Raw genomic sequence first — 25,018 nt, forward strand, 5'->3', positions numbered from 1 at the left:
TGGAAGTCATCTGATCCAATCCTTACGCTCCAACTTCAGACTTGGTCTTGAATCAAATTGTGCTCAAAATGGCAACAGAAAATGGGAAAACCAGTCTGCAAGTGAAGAAAGGTATTTAGAAACTTTACAGCGAGCATCACTTGAAAACAAGCAATGAATCACCCTTACATCTCAGAAGTTATTACTTGTACATCCTTCCTTGTTCTTTTTCTCCAAAGCATGCTAAAGAAAAAGCAGTCATTTTCTAGGATTTTACTAAACAAGAGTAAATAGTCAGGCTTGCTTCACTCTTGCAAAGAAAAATCACCATTTTCCACAGAAGAGGAAAATCCTACCCTCTCTCTACCATAGACTTACAATTTAGTTTCTTCATCACACTACCAGGGTATTAAAGCCACCCAAGACCATAAAACATTTTGCTGATGTTTATTTCTAAACACATTCATATTTTCACTGCAAATTCCTTTAACTCATGCAATTAACTTACAAATTATCTGTCTTTTAATGTGATCTGTCTCACAGCTGGGAAAAATCTTACCCTCTCAGGACTCAATCATATATTCACATCAATTTATTTAATTAACACTAAGCTTAATATCTCTCTCAATAATGTCTGCAAACACTTTCTTAAAACAAATCAAACTCACTCTTAGGAATTTTGAATGGAAAAAAGCAAAAGATCCATAAAACCTGAGGTCCAAACACCAGAAGGGTCTGCTCAAGTTATCTGCTTGTATCCTTTCAAAGTGTGATTAGTACATCAGTTTATGTGCCCCTAATTTATACAAGATCTTTTTCCTCTCTTCCCACAGATTCCCCCCCCCCCCCCAGTATACATGAGGGACTGTATAATATTCCTGAAGAAATACACATAATTCCCAAGTGCTTCTTGAAAGAAAGGTGGTCCATCATATTAGCAAAAATAAGGTCACCATGTATATATTTTGCTGCTTGTAATTTAAAGTCCACCCAGTCTTCTGATAATATCCTGAAGAATGACATTATTTAAGCACATACACACTACTATCCCGTAGAACACACAATGTTAAAAGACAGGATTGTAACTGCTAGTTTCTCTAGCTGATACATTAAGGTGCTCAGAAAATTGTACAAGGATCTTACCCTCTCTCTGGATCAAATCTGTAAAATGCAAAGCACTCATTATGCACAGTCCTCTAAGCACATTAGTCATCCTTGGGAATATATGTTTACCACATAATGAATTTCAGACATGTCTATAATTACAAAAATTATTGTTGTTTTAGAGCTATGCTTGTAGAGAATGTGCAGATTATATAAACAAAAGGAAATATGAAATCGTGGTATCACTGATGTCACTAATTTCTCATAGCTCTATAGTACTACCTGGACATTGGTATGCACCTTATTGCATAACATACTTTTTAAATTCAATTATATACAGTACAGATACTTAAAGGCGCAAAATGAACTATTATGTCTGTCTTACAGAAAAGTTTGCCAGCTGAAAGGGACTTTTAGTTAAAGAAATACTGTTTAAGCTTAAAGTAACTGTAGCATGCCCAATAGAAACATCAGTTTGACAATAAAAGCCTGAGACATTGCTCTTGAGCATAGACAGTTATGTATTTAACTAATCAAGGACCTCGTTCTGCAAACTCTTTGCCTGCCATACTTCCAGTGACCTCTGAAAGGGTCAGTAAGCAGGAACATCTGAAGCTATAGCAATAGAAAATATTTCCTAGCTTAAAGTCTTTTCCTGCAGAATATCAGAGGCATACTGACATTTTTTTCAAAATTTAAATCCATTTGGATTACCTCAATCAAGAAAGAAAATTCAGAAATGACTGAGGCACCCAAATGGCAGCTAGAGTGGACTCCCTCTTGTCAAGGTCCTTCCTCTTGGCAATTTAACCCAGAAAATGAAGCAGTAATTAACCAACATGCTGTTTATTTTTCAGATAGCAAACTTGCTTTTTTAAGAGAGAAAAATTCTAAGTGTAACAAACACCTAAAAAACTACTTGCTCTATTGTCTGGAAATCGGCAAAGTTGTATCATCTGGCAATTCCCAAGTGCCAGAAAATACCTGGAAAAGACAAAGTGTAACATCTTTTATTGTTTTAGTATTACTTAGTCCTCCTTCTATTACTTAGCAACTCCTTCCATTATCCTAAAATCGGAATATTCACTGTGACAGCAATAAAGCTTTACTTTCAGTTATTCACACAGAATTATTTGATCTTTCCTCAAATTAAGATATTATCCTTACCGCTCATCTAATAAAACAAATTTGAAATCTTTTAACACAGGTAAGAATCCATTTATTTCTCTGTCATAAAACTTAAGACTTAGGTTTCCACAAGTACAAGAGCTCCTCAAACTCCTAAGATACCAAAAAACCTCACCCCAAACCAAGCCCCAGAAGAAGTCCTTCTACTTAGTACAATGGACACTACTGTTGAGGCTACATGAGAAAAAACAGATTCAGAATTCTCTCTTCTATTTCTCAACAAGTCTTAGGACTTATAAGATAAAGTCTACTGGATCCCATTAAATAACTACGCTCTGAAAGAAAACATAGAAAGAATGATGGATGGTTGGAAAGAGAATGTCAAGTTTTAGAGAAAGTCTCTAGGGATTTCTGTCCCTTTCCTACAAGCTGATTAAAAATGCACATCCTGGGTTTCTCAAGGAAAGAAAAAGCGCAAACACAACAAAAACCCACACAGCTCTCGAGTAAAAACATGTTTGTGCATGAACTTTGTTTTTACAAAAATAGTAGAAATGGAATGGTCATTTCTTACATGTCAAGCACAGTTTTTTCTTTATGTAATAGTAGATCTACAGTTGCAGTTCACGTAAGCATGCCCAGGAAGGCTTTAACTAGTTAAGGGATGCACCACAGGGTTCACTGCTGGACAGTCATATGAGAAATGACCACTTTCCAGTTATTTCCAGTACCTACACAAACCAACATCCACGTGCAGCTAAGGACTACATTGTAAACATGAGATAAGGAAATGAAATAAATTAACTATTTTCATCAAACCAGAATTTACAGAATTGGGCACTTGGTTAAAGTTGAGGTGATGCTTCTGACCATTGATTTTATTTTTTTTATTTTTTAATAATAGCACATCTCATCTTTTTAAGCACACATATGTGATTCTTCTCATTTCCAGATATAGTAATATCTATTATAGAGATATTTAATAAGGTTAGCTTTACTGAGAAAGATTTTACTCTAAAATGAGAGCTTTTTAATACAATGGAAAATTTTCTTTTAAAAACCGGAATTAATGTGCATTGCACATAATGTGTTGTAAAACAGGCAGCGCATCATTATCACCTCCTACTCAGAGCCATTTTAACTATAATCTCAGTATTTGGGTAGCTCAGCTAATTAACAACCTAGTATTACTGTAAAGATTAGATTGTCATGTTATTTCAAGTGGTTTTTAACAGTCTTTGAGCACTAGCTACTAAATTTGTTAACAGTTTGCACTATTTTAAGAAGAAAAAATTATATAACTTTTCAAAAGTCTAGAAACTGAAAATATATGTAATTCAATTAAAAACTGCATTTACACTTTTTTTTTTTTTTTAAATAAACACATTGAGCCATCTCTATAGACTGTTTGCATAATTGATTCTGAGGTTAGAACACCAGCATTCCTAATGTTGCCTCTCCTCACCATTCCAAGTTGTGGCCTCATTTCAACTAAGGCTGAAGACACAAAAGTAATGGTAGAAAAGTCTATTTCTGTATTGGAGGACATGTACATTGAACAACAAATCCAGGGAACAACAACGTTCAAAGTCTTTATTTGAGCAGTCATAAAAAAAGTAACCATTACAAGAAAGCACAAGGCAGCTAGAACTACAGCTTTTTTCATACCCGCATAGTCAAACGATGTCATAATTTCCTCACTGCTGACTCCAATGCTTTCAGACAAAAGGAAGAGGTCTGATTTCACTCACAAGCTGTTCAAAACAATTAAGTTGCTGGATTTAAGCTTTTATGCTTTGAGATACTGCACTGGGTTTTAGATATCTGCATTATTTTATAATTAGTGCCTACTAGGTAGCCCCTGTATCTTGTAAAGTTCATTTCTCAAACATGACCTTAGCAACACTACTTACACCATCATCTTTTCTAGTTGTGGTCAGCGCTATTTTACAAAAGCAAACTGTAAATACAGAAGAATCATCTAATTGGCAGGGGAGTGTTCACCCTTTTTTGTTTCTAGTGCCAAATATTATTTTGAATAGAGGTAGAAAGTTAAGAGAGAAATTCCTGCTTCATCAGAAGAATCTTATGTCTCAGACATTTGAAGGGGCATAGAATTCCTAAAGTGTCATCAAATGATGTTTTCTCTGGTGAAGTATACTCAGACTGTAACATGATTTGGGGTTGGTTTTTTTTTTTTTTTTTTCTTCAGTAAAGCATCACAAAAGCCAGTCATCACTTCTCACTTCAAAATATCTAAATGACTTAAGTTCCATTTTCAACCCACAAAATACCTTGAGTTAAATACTGAATTACTATCACATGTTGTATTGGGTCTGACTGAGATGGAGTTAGTTTTCCCCAGAGCAGCCCTCACAGTGCTGTGCATCGGTAGCCAGCAAGGTGTTGATAACACACCAGTGTTGTGGCTACTCCTGAGCAGTGCTGGCACAGCATCAAGGCTGTCCCTCCAACATTCCTCCCTCACCAGTGGGCTGGGGGCAGGCGAGATCTTGGGAGGGGACACAGCCAGGAGAGCTGACCCCGACTGACCAAAGGGATATTCCATCCCATATGACATCTGCTCAGCAATAAAAGCTTAAAGAAAGGAGGAGGAAGGGACAGCATTTTTTATTATGACATTTGTCTTCTGGAGCATATGCATACTGAAGCCCTGCTTCCCAGGAAGTGGCCCACTGATAAGCAGTAGAGAACATTTTCATTTTCTTTTTCTTCCACATGCGACCTTTACTTTTGCTTTATTAAACTGCCTTTACCTTGACCCATAAGGGTTTTTTCCACCTTATTTTTCTCCTCTCCCTGTCCTGCTGAGGACAGGAGTGATAGAGTGGCTTGGCAGGCACCTGGCGTCCAGCCAAGGTCAACCCACCACACACATGTTCATTAAAGAGAAAAGGAAAAAGGTAGCATTGAAAAGTACTTTCATAAATATACCTTAAAAAAAAAAACCCAGAAGCATGACCTCTTGTATCAAAACATACAGAATTGGTTTAAAATACATTGCCAAGAGTGCCTGCTTTCATCATATTTTATTAAAGCATAAGTACTCTGAAGTAAAAATAAGATACAAATGGTAAAGAAAACTGAATACCAAGTATGCAGCTGAAAGCCTTTGCCTGTGAAATACATATTATCCTCCAGTTAACATTTTTAACACTACACTGGGATTTTCCCCCTAATATTGTATAACAAAAATTGCCACATGAAGTGATAACAGAGTGCTGTATTAGGTGAGAAGTTTATGATATTTAACCTTTCCAAACATCCACACGCAAAAAACAATGAAAAGTAAATTCTTCATTAGAAAGCTGAATGTGAAAGAGATTCTCAAAGTAGCTACCAAATATGTACAGAAGGGAAAACAGTCCATCAAACAACCCAGAATTCCGATGCTATGGGTAAGAAAGATGAAAGAACTACATACATTTCTGAGAACCAAAAAATTAAGAGAAGAGTGGTTTTGCAATCAGAGTTTTGAAGACAGAGTCATGTGGTCTGCTAAAACAGGTACACGCAAAGACTGGACAATTCAATGCAATATTAGACTGTTTATGGAATAAACAGGAAAACACGTGTAATTCAGGAATTATTCATCAGAACAATTCTGATTTCCTTTGTAATAACTGCTTAGAAGATTTAGAGTTGATATTCCATGCAACCATGTATGCGGCATCTAGTCAGCAACCCATTCTTTAAAACGTTTACATCAGTTTTTCATAGGAGTAGGACTAGAAAAGGAACCTGGAAGAAAGCAAGTACAATTGACCTGATTCTTCACTAGGGCTGTACTCTACATTCGTATATTGGGACTAATTTGCTATAAAATTATGGACTGATAAGAGTGAACTGTTAAGTGTTACACATGATGCTTTTTCTGGCAGTATTATAGTGTACCTGATAAAAGCCCATATACATGATCTACTTACATATGCATGTACAAAGGACTGAAAATACTGAGAACTCTTCCAAATTAAAATCAAAAAGCAGTTTAATTTGAAGCTAAGCATGAAAGGCCTATTCATTTATCACTTCCTGAAAGGTAGTAGAAGTGAAAAGCCTAATTAATTTCTCTTAACTAAAATAAAGGACTATACTAGTATTTGTTTATCCTACAGATTGTTTTGTATTGCAGGATAATTGTAGGATTATCATTTCTACTCAATAGAGAAATGCATTTATTTGTTACCATTGCATCAGAGTATTATTCTGTACTGTTCTGCATTAGCAGAATTTCATCCATCCTACAACATGTTCAGCCAGAACTACATTTTATAAAATGATATTTTAATCTCATGTACAGATTTCTCAATCTACCATATGCAGTGTGTTTCATTACTTACTCCTGTTTACCTGCATCAGCTTCCTGGAAGGCCACGTGTAGGCACTTGAAGACACAATTCTATTGCTAACTACAGGGAACTTGAGTTAAAACCCAGACTACAGAAGTCACAGTCATCACATTTAGAGATCCCCTTTTTCCCTTTATCATCATCACCCTTCTAGTCTCCATGCTGATTAATTAGATGTATCTTAGAGTTTTCCACATTGTGTCTGCTTTTGAAACATCAAAAAGTCTAGATTTGTCAGGCGCATTATCACATTTCCAGAATGTTTTCATTTCAGGGCTGTTTTCAAAAGATGAATTTTTTTCTGATTAGAATTATGCAGAATTCCAGAATATACTAAAACCATCAGCAGTTCACTACTACCATATATCTCTTTCTGTAGTCTGTACCTACAAACAGGGCCTTTCTGAACACAACAGCATTTGTGTTCTTAAGGCAAAATAAATTGCAAAAAACACAATGGAAAGGTCTCTAAAGATTTCATTGCTGAAGTCATTATTCAAAACACATCCCACTGCCAAATCTGCAGAGCAGAAAAGCACTGCACTCCCTGCCTTCCCTTGAGCTACAGATATTGATTGCAAAACTGACATTAATAATGCAAAGAATAAAATATTCAGGAAAGGAAGAAAGAGAGGGTTAAGCTCCTGAATTTAAAGAGTGTCCTAAACATCTAATGGAAACAAAACTGAAAAAAGTCATTAGAAAGCAGGCAAAAAACCAAACTCCCAAACAAAAAAAGGAGGTAATGTTTATATGAGGAAGTAGAATACATGTAGCCAAATTTGTCCAGGACTAGATCCTGTAAGGACTAAGAAAACCAGTCTCATTATGAGATGTGCAAGTAAAAAATTTACTGAGTCATAAAACTCACTAAAATTAAGTTAACACTGCTCATTTGTAGGATGCAAGAAACTGTGCCTTTTTAGCTGTGACTTTTTGGTTCCTTTAAGTGCACTCATCCCAAACAATTGTGATATCATAAATCATCTAATTGTCAAAATCACTTTGTAGAATACAAATGAGCTTGTAAGTTTAGTACAGCAAGAACAGAGTGCTAAAGTTGCATTCATTCAGCATATACTTAGCCATAGATACAGCAACTATAATATACAATTGGTCATGACTTTCAGATAGTTATTTCACAGTTTGTCCATTTTAATAAATCTATTTTTTTTTATTTTCTATTAACCTAAAGTTACAAGGATATCAGATTCTGAAACATCCTGATTTCTTTCTGACTTTATATACTCATAAAAATATTTAATCATGTTATTATGCACCATTACTGAGTGCACAGGTACCAAGATATGCATTTGGACTACATAAAAACTGTCATAGGACCCTTATTTCTACAGCAACCACTCTATAATAGAGCCTCTGTCCTCTTTTAATCTTAAAGTTACCTTAAGGAGCTCATTTGTATCTTACAGGCATAAAAAAAAAAAAGCATCAGGTACATTACCCAAATGATGCTATTGAAGGCGTAGCTACCAGGAAAGCCACACCGACAGTGGCAGAGCTTTCCTCCAGTACAGTCATGCTGCTGTTCCAGAGTGCAGCGGGCCATCACCCCATAGACACACTGCTGAGAGAAGGTGGCACAAGCAGTCCTCTCACTTCCTGAGGCTCGTAACTCAGCTTGGAGACAAAACACAGCTCCTTCTGCCATCCCTCCTTCTCAGAACACTCTTGATGAATTTAGCTGAAAAGCTTCAGGACACATGTTGTTCCCCTCCTTCAATAGTTTACTTGTGAAGGCTGCTTGGTTTTAAACTAAATTCTTCCCAGCTGAAGTGTGCTAATTGCTGCTGGATGAACAATACTCAACTGATACCTGGGTCACTGATGCAATTTACCTGTGCAGTCAGGTACTGCAATCAGGCATGCTGTTTTCCCTTTCCATGTAACAGCTGTAGATCCTTTACTTACATCACCTGTTCACAAAAACAGGAGCAGGAAAGTTTTCCTTCAAAAACACATAGGAATATAAATTCATTCCCAATGTGACTGTCCCGAGTGTGATGTAATTATATCAGGGATATAACCCAGTGTCTTTGCTGTCATTGGATTTCAGACTTCCCAGTAGGACTTTCAGAAAAAGTAGTGAGATGCTATTCAGTATTTAAAAAAAAGAGAAAGAAATCTGGCTTTATGCCATAATAGCTGTCATTATTCTCTGTAAGAACTTGGTCCACCTTTATATAAAGCATCCTTTAGGAACTCTATAGTCAGGGTGGATAAATTCATATTCTACACTACACAGAGGAGTAAAGACAAAAGTCAACGCACATAGAAATATTAACTTGTCCAAAACCAGGACAAATTGCTTTCACCCATGACATTCACACTCCACTCTAACTACACAAAAGTGTTATATGTAAAAATATGTTTCTGATATAAACCACAAACCCCTTATTTTGTCCATCAAAAAGAAGGGAATTTTGGAGAGGTTTATTGAACTCAGGAATGATTGTTAAAGCTTATTTAAAGCTGTATTCCTACAGCAACTCTTAATTACCCAGTATGCACTGGATAATGAGATAAGGGTTTCAGGATTAATATTGTTCATTTAAAAATAAAGGAAAACATCTGGTTTCAACAATTATTATCTATAGTGGCAATTGTTATATTCATCCTGAACCCAAAAAGCAGATATCCTTAATATTAAAATACATTCAACTCTGATCTCTCTCCTTAGAGGGCACCTCATTCTGAGAGAAGTCCCACTGAAAGCATTGATACCAATTCCTGAGGTGAGGTACTACACAAGACATAATATAGCTTTTCCTCTTTGCAGCAGACAAAAAACCTTGCATGGTCACACACACTCAAAACTCTCATCCTAAATAGCTACCTACATCCAGGTTCCTTCTTCTCTGATTAAAAAAAAAATAACAACTCTGCAGGTCACTTCTTGTCTGCATCAGCAAAGTCAACTTACTCTTGTCCTTCACCCACTTAAAAAACATAGAAATAGCAAAATAATTAAATTGTTTATGCTCATACTTAGTTTTTAAACACTGTAGATCTAGATGCCAGACAGCAAAGAAAAACGTAGGCCATTAATATTTCAGACATTCTCCAAGCAATATTATAATTTTGTTGTAATGTATTCATGTCCATTTGAGCCTCCCTAAGGTAAACAATATGTACTAAACAGTTAAAGAAAATAAACACCTGTATATTATAAGGAGGAGATTTAAAAAAAAAAAAAAGTACATTGCCTCCTCCAAAATATTTTTAACTCTACGTAAGCTGTGATAACAGTAGTGTTTGAATTTTACATTTGCCAACAGTGACACCTGCTGGAAAACACTGCGCTCATATTTTCTGTATTTTCAGACTCCTGCCATAATATGACAGCTTAACTTTCACTGCTGTGATGTAATTCAGACCGCACATGCACGTGCAGTGGAGACACTTTTTATAACAAAGTTAAATCTTTTCGTATCAAAGGTTGGAGTAGTCTGAGGAGCAGTGCCATGCAATGACTTTTTTAGTACTGTTTGGTATTTCAAATAAAAGCAAAACACAAAGCATCTTACGTGAGAGCATTTATTAGATCAATAGGCTTTGAGAATTGCAGCAGAACTGGGACTGCAAAGATTTCTTGCTTATAGTCTTTAAGTAATTCAAAATGAAATATTTCATGCAGAAAGTTGGGACATGAGCTCAGTACAAAAGTTCCACAGCTATACATAATTATTTTGCTCAACTACACTCCTGTAAAAAATTATAAGTATTTTGGCTTCTCATACAAAATGCAAGTATTTTGGCTTCTCATAGTTGGAGATAATTGTTTAAATATTGCTGCAACTTTTTAAAGTAAAATACATAATATAAAGAATATTCTTTTTACACTAGTATTTATCTACTAAAGTAGTTAAGGTCTATTATCTTCTTTTCATACTGTTTTTAACACAGAGTTCCATGCTATGTATGGATCTTATGCAAACGCTCTTTGATTTCAAATGAGACTTTGCATACTAAGGAGTCTATTTTCCCATCAATGCAGAAGAGATTTACGCACATAAGTCCCATTACCATTAATGGGACTCACCCACATAAATCCCCTGCACATTGATAGACCCTTAGGATTTACATTGAAATGGGTCCTTTAGAGCCATTACAATGTCAACCTTTTGCCAGGATTTTGCGTATTAACAATACTAAGCAATACGTGGCAATCTTAATGTGTAAAATCCTAGCAAAAGGCACAACACAGAACTATATGAACACAGCAAAAAATACTTACTCTTATGCTATTTAAAGATGATCTCTAATTATTCTTTACCTGTCCATATTCCTATTGTTTGTTTTCTATCATTACTTTCCATATTAAAAATCCTACCTTCTATTTTACATGACTATCCTCTTTCCTTAACAAGCACTGCTCAAAATCTGCTCCAAAACATTGTTTCTATTTTTCAGCTGAACAACTTCCCTTCCATTAACTTCCCTTCTAGCTGGTTACAATCTCTTGGCTTCCTTACTTTTTTTCCTTTGACTGATAAGCCCACATTATAAACACAGTGGTATAAAACCAATGGTTTAACTGCAGCAAGTGAGAAAGCTAAGTGGACTAAACAGAATAGTAGCAGTCGTATATCAATTTGTATGCAGTGAAGCATAATTCCCAAAATACGCCACAGTATCACTCCGTCCCTCAAGGCTATAGGCAAGAAAAGCAAGGTCACCTACAGTCCCACAGGTGTGAAGAATAACCATGTATCACCCAATTAAGCTAAGATACCACTAGAAAAGCAACATTTATCACCTACACTATCAAAAATGATCTATCTTCTATACGCACAAAGGCAGTTCAACTCCTAACTCCTAATTTGGAACCTAACTTTCCATAGATTCACATGAGTGCTTTGGTGTCTAAACTGAAATTAGAGGCTAAAATATTTCTACAGAACTTGATCTACTAGTAATTTAACTGCTGAACAATCTACTCTACATAACAACAAGCTCACACAGCATTTTGCCCACTCCTCATTGCCCTTGTCACGTGGTCAGGAAACAGAATATACTCAATGAACAAGAATATTTATTCTACTTGAAAAAAGAAAAATCTTATGTTTGATTCTTTATAATTTATTGTTAGAATTTATATATTTGTGGAGTTGGATTACACTGCTAATACTTTGCTATTCAGCCGTCACTAAAAGCACTGAATTGCTAAGTGACAGACACCAGGAACACTAGCTTATAAATGGGACCACCAAAGAGAATGAAGCTTCATCACTTAAATCCTGAAAGACTCTCCTTGAGTACTAAATAGAAACTCCTACCTGCAGTTATGCAAAACTTAACATCCAGATAGTAGGCTGCCACTATTGTAGGAAATGTGCAGTCCCTTAATAAGAGGGAAATGGTGCTGCAAACAATAACTATTTTACATTAATAAATCAAACAATTCTCATTTACAAGCAGGGGTGTACAGGTCAAGAAGCATGCTCTGGGTGATGAGCAGCAGTTCCAGCACATGTATCAGCCACTGCTTCCTGATACTAAAGGATACATCACTGCTGCAAAGCAATAAACATTCAAAAGGTTCCTGCAAATATTTCACAAAGAAAATTGTTTTACACTATAGATTTAGAATCGGTCTTCAGTATAATACCAAAAAAAAAAAAAAAAAAGAGAGAGAGAGAGAGAACACAAAATACTGGATAAGTAACCATGGTGATTCTTGATCTCACATACAGGACAAACTATCTATATTGTATGTGACCTTATTCTACTCCACAGATGAAGTAAGACTCCACTGACTTCAGCATCAGTACCATGATACATCGTGATTCTTGCAGGATCAGGCTCGTAGGACCAGACCTACGAGGTTAATTATATGTTTATGAAAATGAGAGTTAAGCATGTAAGTATTGTGAAATTGAGTCTTAGTGAACAAAACCAAACAACAACAAACCCCAAACACAAAATCACACCACAACCAAGTACTATGGTCCAGATTCACAGAACTATCAAATCCCAGAGAGGAATTGCATGTAATTTAACTGCCAGACAACTAAAAATCTGCAGAAGAATTGCCAGCATTTTTTCCCAAGCTTAGCAAATCACTCCTTATTCCTTACAAACAAAATCAGGCCAGGAGATCTTTTCTTAGTCTACAGTAGGCCTAATAACCAGAAAGTTATTTGGGCAGGATGGTTAAATCTCCAAATGGTTCAGCGAGTGACTAACATACTTACAGGATGGTCAAGAGACCCTCCTTCACTTTCATTTTAAGGGAAAACACAAGATGGTGCTAGAGGTGGTAATGCTCCTTTTTACACAGTATTTCAGCCATTAGAGCACTGTCCAGATTTTTGTAAAAGTCGCCATCATTTGTTTGACGAAGTTTGCACTCTAATATCCCAGATGAAGGGCCTATAATCCCCTAATAATATGCTAGCTGGCAGTACAACCTTTTTAAATTTAAATTGCCCTATTTTGCAAACACATCATGATTCAGCAAAGGAGATCATATTTCCATGGCCAGGGGAAAGCCCTAACTTGGGAAAACGCAGATCAGGTCCTGAACCTTACATGACAGTTTACTCTCTGACTATAAGCAGACTCCAGAGTTAGACTTAACAAATTAACCAGCTGGAAAACAGTTCTTACAAACACATTATCTTGCAAGTTCTGCTGAACACTAATAGGAACAGGACAGGACAGATATGACTTCCAGGACTTGACTCAGTTGTTCTACACTGTAGCTCAACTAGCCCACAAAGTTAAACTCAATTAAAACAAAAATCCAGGTTATAATGGTGTGGTTTAATCCAGCTGGCAGCTAAAATAGCTACGCAGCCTGGCAGCTAAAATAGCTACGCAGCCATTCACTCACGGCCCCCCAGTAGGATGGGGCAGAAAATTGGGGGGGGAAGAAAAAAAAAGCTAAAACTTGTGGGTTGAGATAAAGACAGTTTAACAGGACAGAAAAGGAAGATAATAATGATAAAAGAATATACAAAACAAGTGATACACAGCACAATTGCTCACCAAAGCCAAAACTCAGTTCTCGAGTTGAACTGCCTCCTGGCCTACCCCCAGTTACACATGGAACATGATGTCATATGGTACGAACATCCCTTCAGCCAGTTTGGGTCAGCTGTCCTGGCTGTGTCCCCTCCCAGTTTCTTGGGTGCCCTCCGCCTTCTCGTTGGCAGGCCAGTAGGAGAAGCTGAAAAGTCCTTGAGTGCTTATCAGCAACAAAACCCATCAGTTTGTTATCCACATTCTTCCCATACTAAATCCAAAACACAGCACTATACCAGCTACTAGAAAGAAAGTTAACTCTATCCCAGCTGAAACCAGGACAAATGGGTTATTCTTGCTTTTGTAAAGCGGCTATACCTTAAGTACAACACATAATTAACATCGTCCAACTACCCTGATTTAACTGAGCTCTGCACAAGTTCCTAACAGACCTGCCCTTGCAAGCTATTTGGGTTTTGGAGTTCAAAGCAACCACTGTAAATCCTGTATTCTGTGTTTGCTATTAATATCTGCCCATCTTCCTGCCCAGAAACAGCCCGATTTCTCCCTTTCCCAAGCCCTCAGAACTACAGTCTTTCCCACAGTCATATTTGTCCCTCCCAGAGCTGCATGGAAGCTGCAGTTTCAGCCCTCAAACGTATTCTTCCTCCTCTTGATACTGAATGGAACAAAGGGCAAGAGAGAGAAGACAGAAAGGACAGAGACCAGCTTAGAACTGAAGAAGGTAGCAGCTATCCTGAGCTACTAAATTTCTTCTGTTCTTTCCTTCCTTTCTTTGCAAATGGATTCAATTACTATCTCCTTAGGGGGAAGTGTATGAGACTTGCCAACAGGCTTGAATAGCTGCCATACTCAAGGAAGTAGCCGCCAAAAAGTACTCCTTTGGTTACTTAAGGTTAAAGTATGTATCCCTCTCACAGGGCTGAAATCTCAAGTTTCTCACAGCTTGCTCCAAGCTCAGTTAAAATGAGATTAATGAGAATTTGAAAGTTAGCAAAACAAGTCCTAATGGTTGAAATGACAGTGCTCCGGTTCAATTGTTATCACTCAAGATAGGATCTCCTGTAATCAGCTGCTTCTATAGCCATCTTCATTTATCTCTAATGACTGTGTACCAGCAGTAATGTATGCCTCTTTCCTGTTTTATTTTTTTGCATTTTTACCACAAAGCAATCTTGCTGTGATGACATAGCTGCTATATCTAGTTTGTACTCTGTACTAAAGTATAATGCTCAGCTAAAGTTTTTCCCTTTCTCTTATTGTGCAGTCTATATATAAAACTTAAAATATAGTTTCTTGCCAAAAGGCAGGAGGTGGTGATATTTCTGTAGCTATAGATAGTAGTTACTAAGTACTCAAAATTACATTTGTATTAAAAAAATGACACACATCGCTTTCACAGTGAACCTCTATGACTTACATGTCATCTCCTTAATTTTACTAGTCAAAATACATTTTTAGCTATTGTTCCTGGACAAAAAAAGTATATTACTAACGCTAAGGTTGTGACATGAAGTGACAAAAGCCAGGAAAATTCAAAGTTAAGGCTGACACTGTATCGTTTACTCACACCGCTGGGTTAAGACAAGACAATGGCTGTCTACACTTTGGAATTCCCAGGCTTTGTTAAATATGTACCATAACCTTCACATTAATTTAAAAAAGACTGTATCTTCTTCTTTCCTTAAAAAAGGGTTTTTAAAAATGTTTTTGTTCCTTGATACAATTTATAAAACATTAAAGGAACAGTAGAACAAGTGATGGATACTGCTGTAAATTCAGACATACTTTTAGATGCTTACTGCACCATCTTAATGATATACCAGACACTTGTGCACTGCAGAAAATCCAGGCTTCATGTTTCTTCCCAGTTCCTTACTCCTTTGCAACATAAAACAAATGGGACTTACCACCCCCAACTTGTATCATTCTTTCCTATTTCACTCTTTTGGGGAGGCTCCTATTAGACTAAAAAAATTTAAAAATAAAAATCCTTTTGCATGACAGCATCTCTCATGCAAAGGGGAAAAAGGGATGTACAGCCATCATTGGCAAGGAGAACACTGATACTTTAGCCATTGAAAAGAATGGAGTTGGGACAGGGAACTCCACAGGATGTCCGTATAAGGCTGTACAATCTACTGCCAGCAAAGACCTTCCAATATCTCACAGGGAGCCTGAGATGGGCCAGCCCTGGAAGACCAAGGAAGACTGAATCAGAATTTAGGAGACCTCAGTTAAATTCACTACTCTCCTCAGAGGTTTTGTGATACCCTAAAAAAAAAAAAAAAAAAAAAAAAAAAATTGGTTTCTATGTCCAAGAACTCCACAATGAAATGGTAAGGTAGGGCACTGCAAATATAGGTATAAATAGCGAGGTGATCAGATAAGACAGTGTGGCGAACTGAGTAGCAACCAAAATACCTAGAATAAAACATCTAGTTGTGGAAAAGAACTATGAAGTTTTATACCTTGCTATATCAAAAGTCTTGATAATTCATACAACCCTTTTATCCATAGTGTTTAAGTATTTTTAAAAATATTTATTTATCATCAAAACACTATCAGTGTGAGATTAGATATCAGTGGAGAATAGATAAAGTAAGTTGCCCATGGCCATTAAGATGTCTGTGGCAGAGCAAAAGAAACTGAAGCAATTTCTCCATTCTTTGGTCTTCTCACATGAGGACCACAGCTGCTAAGAATATAAGCACATAAAAATGAAAGAATTCAGGACCTTTAAGAAGGTTTTTGATTATATTACAAATTTGATCAAAAAATCAATCCATTACAGGAATCACCTAATGAAATTACACACACATACAGCAGGAGCTAATAGAATCAAAGATTTCTAATATAATAATTCCCTTCACAAGTTTTCCAGTACACAAAGAAAATACTTTATTTTCTACAGTTATTTTGTGTGTATAATACACATAATAGACTAAGTTCAGAATCCATTCAATACATTTTACTGCATTAATATCTCCCAACTTTTACAAAACATCCCTTTAAAATTACTATGTCTAGCTCTTTATTTTAATGGTATGATGTGACAGATCGTAAGGAGTCTGTTCCAACCCAGTAACTCCCACTTTCACTCCCACCAAAACATTCAATCTGTGTATTACAGCTACTTTTCATTTCATAACTTTTTTCATTTACCTTTAATAGGCTGAATTTACATGGCAAGTTCCTGAATGCAAGCAAAAAAAGATGTTGCTTATTCTGTTTTAAATCAAATACATTTTAACTTCACTCTCTGCTACAAATCCATTCAAGGTTTAGACCTACTCGATTTCCTTCATCCACTTCTGCACACTACTGATCCCCTCGTACGTTTCTCTTGCATATGCAGGCTATGCTTTTTCCAGAAACAGAGACAAACATACTTGACTGAAAAAACACTCAGAAGAACACTAAATTCTGGAAGAGTTTCAGCTTTAAAATGTTACAAAATATATACAAAACTAAAATGAGACCTCAGCCCCTTGCTGCATGCATTTCCAGATTACAAATTCAGTTTGTCAATTGTTTTAGTTTTCCCCTGCTCTCAAATACCACAACATTTTCCATATATATTGTAGTTAGTAGTCTGCATACCTGTTTAGTTTCCAAATTTCCCTCTAGACCATATTTGCTCCCTACCCATTTGATGCTTCTAATTGATTTGCACTATTACCAGCATGCATAAGAAAAGTCACACCTACCTGTTAGACCTGACAGACACCAGAAAAACTGTACTGCAAAGCTTGGATGAGAGAAGCCTCAGATAGATGTTCAAGCACAGGAAACAGGAGGCATTAAAACACAATAGCTGATAGAGCAGACAGAGCTCTCGGAAGGGTTTGCTCCCTTAAAGTGTAAGGGAGCGTTTTTTTGCACAAGGATATTTATGGTTTCCGCGTGCATAAATCAATAAAAGTCAACTACATACATGTTTGTAACTCAAGAGATGCCATCATACACTATCAGATCTGTCAGCCATGGAATCATGATGGAATTTAGTCTAATATTCTTAGTCAATTTCTATTACTTTTTAATTTTTAAATAAAGAATGATAAGAACTCCTAATAAGCATCTCACTAACCACAAAACAAGCAGTGATTATTTTAGTCGCTTCACACAGCAAACATAAGCCCTAGAAGTGACCAAATATTTCAAGAGCTCTTCACACAGCTCTACCACCTCCCACTAGATTCACAGGCATCTTACTGACAGTACTGGATTAAGCTGATGGATCTGCAAGGTTAGGTTAGGAAAATAGTGTCATGTTATAATTAGCACATTTCCACAACACACAGGTGGCTTGCATCAGCACTATTAAAAAAATCTTTATTTTTCTATTGCCCATAAAATTCTATTTCCTTAATCTTCTAAGTTGAATAAGCATAGCATCAATGCTAAATATGACCTTTGAAGTTAAGGTTGCCAGTAAGACATTACTTTCCTGGTAAAATTATTTTTATACACATATGAGGCTAACAAAAATACTGCTCTGCTTTCACAGATAAGAAGGCACAGAAGTACCTAGAATCTTCAGTCAAGAACTGGGTCTTTACTGCATTTATAAACAGACGTCTAAGTCATCAATCAGTTGCCTAGAAAATTCTCAGATGAATGCAGTAGTAAAGAACGAGAAGACAGTGTAGGAAAGGGATATAAGAAAAAGAATAAAGGTTAAAAAAAAAATCCAAGAGACATATCCTTGGTGCATCATAACATTCCAAATAAAAGGAACAGGAAGCATCCCTATAAATCCCTAGTCTAGAACTTCAATTATTTCACTTACATTCCACCCACTAATACTTATGTACAGTTTATTACTGCATCTTAGATTCCTGTTTGCAAAGTACATAACACTGTAAACGGAACATGCATACCATCCTATGATCTCAAAACTAGTTGTTCTTTTTCATCTTTAAAGGCTTATGTGTCACAGAAATGTAGAAAAAGGACTTTACACCATCAGAGTCCGTGCTTGCCCTTTGCTTTAAACAGATATTCTTTGTCTTGGGCTCCAAAAAATGCACTTATATTTAAGCAGTTGAAACTAACTGAATGCACTTGTCAGTGGAATTCAGCCACAGCTATCCCAAGCATTAATGCAGCATTTTAGCACCAAGTGCACGATCTTTTAAACAGAGGAGTTCCACTTTCTTATTATGCACACTTAAGGAGTTTGCTGGCCTGAGAGGCTACTGGAGCTCCAGCAAGCTATTGCCACTCTGACAGACTTTACCTACTGCCTAAGCGACTGACTCTTCTTACACACTGCTGAGAAACTATGGCTATGAGTCATGTACAACGTATAAAATTCATCATGTTTTCACCAAACAGATATTGCCATCTACCACAGGCTCTCCTCGTGACACAAGAGGTGTACATGACGAAGCAATGGCACTTTCAGCACATAACTCACTCTCACCCAATATTAACAACTGCTCAACTCCGGATAATTGATTTAAACCACTTTCCTTCAAAACAAGAAGAGTTGTCAGCATTTGAAGATGTTTGTTCATAATACTTCAGAGACCAGACCCTGGACTGCTCAGAAGATAGCACAGGCAGAAGTGCCATTGCAGCTTGTCTGCACATCATGGCACAAGGAATGAGACTGCTCTGCCTGGAACCTTATGTATCCCTGTGAGTGGAATACTTACCTGAAGAATGAGGAATAAATGACTATCTAACAAAGCATATAGTGCAGTGGTGCCGGCTGCTCTAAACATTCCATCTGTACAGAGACTGACTGCAACAAAACTATTTTAAAGAGTAATTTTTTAAGAAAAGCAGAAGGGATGCCCTGCAGTTAAAATCAGAAATACCACATTAATAGATACAAGCACTTGATGCTGAAAAGTCCATCCCTCAGTATTAACATTATGTCAATGAATACACAGTTCTACTTCATGGATCAGTTAGAAGAGATCACAGTGGAGGTGTCTCAGGTAAAAAGCAGTCTAACTGTATGAAAGCAAGGAGCCTTGCAGCAAACAGTACTTCTACCTTTGAACCCTATTTCAGATCAAGTTTTTTCAGAGAGTGGTTACTAGACCCCTTTATCCTGTAGTTCTGCCCTTAACTGCAGCTTTCCAAGTCTGAGGACAAATTGTCAGGAGACGATAGAATCAGTTCATTTCATGTTGCTGAATGTTATTATAAACACAGACTCTGAAGAAGCTGAGGCAACAAATATACTTGTGAGTGTCTCCCAGGTCTGATTCATCAACCAGGAAAATAAAAAGACTACAAGTTGTAGTCCCAGTTGTGTCATAGATTTTATGATCTTTGAATAATAAACAAAACAACAGATAAATAACAGATGATCAATTTTGTTTTAAAAAAAGTCTTCCTTATCCCACAAAACTACAATAGGATTGGATCTTTTTAATTGAGTAGGAGAAGGAAGACAAAATATTAAACCAGATACTGATATTGCAAGTGATGGCCACATTATGAGCAGTTATGGTCTACAATAAAATTCCAACACTCTGTCCTTCAGAGGTTTTGTTCCACTCAGAACAAAAGGATAAAACTGGCAGTAAGTATTTTAAAGCAGTATTATCCAGACATCATGACTCCACTGGATAGCAATGTATCCTACAGGAAATTTGAAAAAAAAAAAAAAAAGATATTTTTAAAGACTAGGCTGAAAAGTTTTTCTCACAAGTATTCAACATTCTTAGTCACTGCATGGACTACAATGGGATCCATGTAGTAATTTATTGGACTATTTTGTCGTCTTACAGAGTTTTATACATAACCCAGAAATACTCTACAGAACACCTCTTTCTGTCCTACCTTTGACATAAGGCAAAGCATTTGCTATCACAGTCAAATCTGACTAAATGAAAGTCCAAGTAGGTGCTCAAAATAACAAAAAGAATTTTCTGAGACATTTTGCAGGTAGTTCTATGAACCCACAAGGAATGAGCTGTTTAAAAAAAAAACAAAACCCACACACAACAAACCAAACACCACACCAAAAAAACACCCCAAACCACAAAAACCTCAAACAAAACACACTATCACACAGTTCATGTTGAACAGCAAATTTAGCTGCATTATAAGCCACACTATACCAAACTCAGTATATCTGGAATGCCACTAGTACAACGGATCTGTGACCACAATAATAATTTGTATCAGTACTTTAATGCATTGATACTACTGTCCCAGCCCTAACTGACAGCCACCATGCTCACTGAAAGCTAGGTCTGAAATTTTAAGACTTTTGGAAGCATTCTGAGATGTCTGGGGATGGACTTCATGGAACAAAAAAGAGAACACTTGTGCATATTACTCTGTTTTTCAAATTAATATCAACAATGCCACAACACCCCTATCCCCCCAACCTGATGTCACTAAGACTTGGCCCCAGAAAAAATTGAAACAGCATTGTCCATCACTACTGCAGACATATCCTGCTTTGCTCATCAGCACCTGAGTGCAAAGTTTCACTTTATTAGTGCTTCAGAGGAGAAGCTCATGTTTCTTTTAAAAAGATCACACTGAATAGCAACAATACAGTAAGAAAAGTCAACTTTTAAAAATTGCCATTTTTAGTGTAACATGAACACAGACAACACTTTCAACTGAATACAGCAATCAGCCCTGGGACAGTCAATCTAAAAGGTGGTTAGGACCTTCAGGAAAAGGTCTGGGCCCAGGGACATCTAAGCGTTAATGCTTTTTCCTTATATCAGCACTACTCGCCACTCTTCAAATGACTCTCATCTCTTCTTTAACATTCTATACGCACTCCAATTCTCATATTTTTCTTTAGCCTTTTTTTTCCTTTTGTTTTCCTTTAAGGAACTCCTTCCAGTTGTGAGCTTGCATTTTCTTATGATCTTTATAGAAACACAGTTACACCATAAGCTGCTATGTATATTTGCTAAGGCTGAGTATCCTTTTAGTGTTCAGTGACTGAAAAATTTAGCTGGAAGGAAAAGTGTTTCTTGCAGGCAATGCAGAACCCTAGAGGGCACATGAGACCCAGGAATTATCATCCCTTGTCCCCACCTCTTGCTGTTTAAGAGATTTTAAAACAAAAAAGCCACTGAAAAGTCCATTGAAAAAATCTTTTCCCATCCCAATCCAACTCAGTCTGATTAAACACCCAAACCATCTTATTAAACACCCTAATCTTGGGCACTAGAATTATCTACTTATATTCAACAGTCGCTTCAGATACAACAGCTCAGCCATTGTGTTGCTAACCTGTCATAGTGGGCATTTCCTTGTTCAGTTTATGCTGCACTGGATTATGTTCTCTGCCAGAGGAAGTACTTTTTAACTTATTTAGTATAACTTCAGTTCCCCATTTTATTGTTTCATTACTGCAAACTGCTCAAATGATTCAAATCAGACTATAATTTATGCATACAAATTACGTACGTAATTACACATTCTCAAAAAAAGTAGTAGTCATTTGCTGCTATGAGCCTCTCCTGCACCAAAGCCTTCCCAAAAGGCAACTGAAATTATGTAGGACATTTATTTAAAAAAAATACTGCTCATAATTTATTATATTACTTCATCATACTCTAATGCAAAATGTGCTTGAGCTTGAAAGGTTCTAGCACAAGACTCAGCAACTTGAAACCGGGTATAGTTCAAGGTACCCCTGTAAGATCCCACCCATGTTCAAGAACTTTACAGTGGTTTACAAACTTTCTGCCACAAATGGAGCACTGTTACTGAGTGCAACTTAATCTACGGTAGAGTTTAAAGTCTACCCATAAGAATACATAAATAGTATGGGGCAAAGTCAGAACTCCATTCAACGCTCTCACACAAATTCAAGTAATTTGTTCTACTTACAAGACCACATTGTTAAAAACTGTAGAAGAATTTATAAGAAAGAAAAGATCACAAAGATAAAAATCTATGTTCTCTACATGTCCTATACGATTCTTAATATTTTCTTATGTTTTGACAGGTCCCAAAGTTTTTGAGCAAACTGGTGCTGCACTGTGCTAGGAACAGTACATAGTTAGACAACAAGCCTTGATACCAGGATAAGACCATGAGGGACACAATCTTGCTTTGCTATTGCCTCATTTGTTAAATAATCAATTAAAACCCATTAGGTTTGTCAAAGTCTTTAATGACAACTATATCTTAAAGTTTAAGAAGGTATAAAGGAGGAAAGATACAAAAGTAAACAAAGGTTAAATTTTTAAAAGTGAGGAGGGGAAGGAGACAATCATTTAACCAAAATAAGCATCATATCATACTGGTATGCAAGCCTGTGAAAGCACAGATTCTTATGTTATCTAAATGACATGATCCAAACAAAGTCAACTACTTGTGTCTTTGTTTCCATACTCAGCACTAGAAAAGTTTCCCATTAATGCACTGTATACTGTATTTCTCAGGGTGGAAAGTCTGATTTTCTGCTAAAAATACCAAAGAGCAAAGCTATAAATTTCACAAATTTCTTGTGGTAGACAATCACAAAATATGCAGCAGTGATAGTTCCAGAAAAAGTTTTTTGGAAATTTTCCATGTTTGCTGTTTTATAAGTCAGTCATTAGGAGGCAGCAAATGGCTCAAAACCATGTGAGAAAACAAATCCTGTAGGAAATTGAAAAAGTGTATAGGATAGTAAGAACTAGGAGTGGGAAATTAATTCAGATACAAAACTGACTTCTTGATATTCTCCAATTCAATCACACATCAGGTTACATCAAAGAAAATACTTTGGAAGCTATTTGTTACATAATTAGAGATCTCATTAATGAAAACCACGCTCGAACTGTATACAGTTGACTTTGGATTGCTGGTAATGTTAAAAAGCAGAAGACTTATCCTAGCCTGTTTTCCTATAGCATGCTTTCTAACTTGATATCACAACGTTGAACACACATATGCATAAGCAACCACAAAACAAATTATGTCTCATACCATTTCATCTAAAAAAATAGCTTATAACTGAAAGTTCATTTTTAAATTAAATCCATGGTTTCTCTATTCAAAGTATAACTGAAAAGCAAATGTGGTTTTACTAGTGCTTTATTAACAACAATATCTTAGCCAGTAACATTCATGCCTCTCTACTCTTTCTACCAGAATACAGCATAAGCCAAGCTAAAAATAAAACAAGAAGGTCTCAAAAAAACCAAACCAACCCAGAATTTCTACTATCAGTGCCTATGTTTTTGTAAAATTGCTGGTAGTGTTTTATACTGTGTAACCAGGAAGCTGGTTTTAAAATGCATTTATATCCTGAATCAAAACACAAGTGGAGAAATGAGAAACATTTTACATTCTAAGCAAGTCTGTAAATATAAAAAGATGAAAATATGGGCTAGGTTTGCTCACATCTTTGAATATGACATGTAAATTAGTGTTTATTTCACAAGCTGTATTATCTTCAACACACAACAATGCACTTATCTCTATCTGACTAAACAGTTATGGTAAGTAACAGAGATAAGAGTTAAGCCACATTAATATTTCACATTAATAGATTCACACAGCTGTATAACATTCTTACAATACAGAATTTGCAATTAATCAAACATTTTCAGCTTTTCCACATTAATCATGAAATACAAATAACAAAAGCAAGGCACAAACTTACTGTTTGTTAGGTGTCCACACTGTCCTTTGGTCTGAGTCAATGGGAAATAATTACCACTAGGAAATCTGGTAAGCAGAAATACAATAAAAATAAACATTAGCATGCAAAAAAGAATAAACTCAGCTTTTCTGCAAGTATTTTTCCCCATAATACTTCACAGAGAAAGTTAAAAAAAAAAAGAACCAAAAAAAGCAGAGTTGAAAAAAATATATATACACATTTAAAACATAGTCCAGCAGTGTTCAAGGATCCTTGCCTCTCAAACTTTAAAGCAGCACAGACAAATGTTGAGATGCCTATAATAGAACAAAAATCCAAGTTCTCGATCATTAGTTACGCAGTATGTGTCAGTAAGGAAGACAATTTCCAAAATAATGATTAATGTATTATCCAGATTTTTTCCTCTCTCTCTCTTTTCCCCTTCCCATTCAGGTTTTTCTTCTTATAAAATGCACATAGGTTTTTTCTTCCCTGTACCCTGACTCAGGCCTGGCTTTGAAATGCATTTCAATCTCCCAACACAGACTGCTTTCACTGCATTTAGAGTCCCACCAAGGCCCAGCTTTAAAAGCTACTGATTCTTTTTTTCTTTAGCCTTCCTCACAAAGGAAGGGTATTTTGTAAATTACCAGCTCGTTCAGATCAACAAAAGGTACTTTCATAGAAAGCCCCATTTGATTTTGCTCAAATTTGATTACAAGGATGGAGAAAAGGAAAGGAAGTCAAAAAGAAAAACCCCAGATGGCTTTTTCATTCATCTCAGTGAATGAGCTTTATCTGTGCCTTTTGAAACTGTAGCAGTGGAAAAGCATTTCTGTTGGCTTAAAAAACTTGA

The 25,018-nt window shown here is 36.3% G+C and overlaps 1 long non-coding RNA gene across 2 annotated transcripts in view; it reads right to left on the reverse strand.

The window, feature by feature from the left end:
- LOC142602953 (uncharacterized) overlaps positions 1-24,591 on the reverse strand; it is a 266,626-nt gene extending 242,035 nt beyond the window's left edge. For both annotated transcript variants that reach the window (XR_012836811.1, XR_012836810.1), the window contains exon 1: positions 24,184-24,591. This is a non-coding gene — a long non-coding RNA (uncharacterized LOC142602953). The remainder of the gene's footprint in view (positions 1-24,183) is intronic.
- Positions 24,592-25,018: the final 427 nt, after the last annotated feature.

This window comes from Balearica regulorum, chromosome 9 (assembly GCF_011004875.1).
Source record: "Balearica regulorum gibbericeps isolate bBalReg1 chromosome 9, bBalReg1.pri, whole genome shotgun sequence".
NCBI lineage: Eukaryota > Metazoa > Chordata > Aves > Gruiformes > Gruidae > Balearica > Balearica regulorum.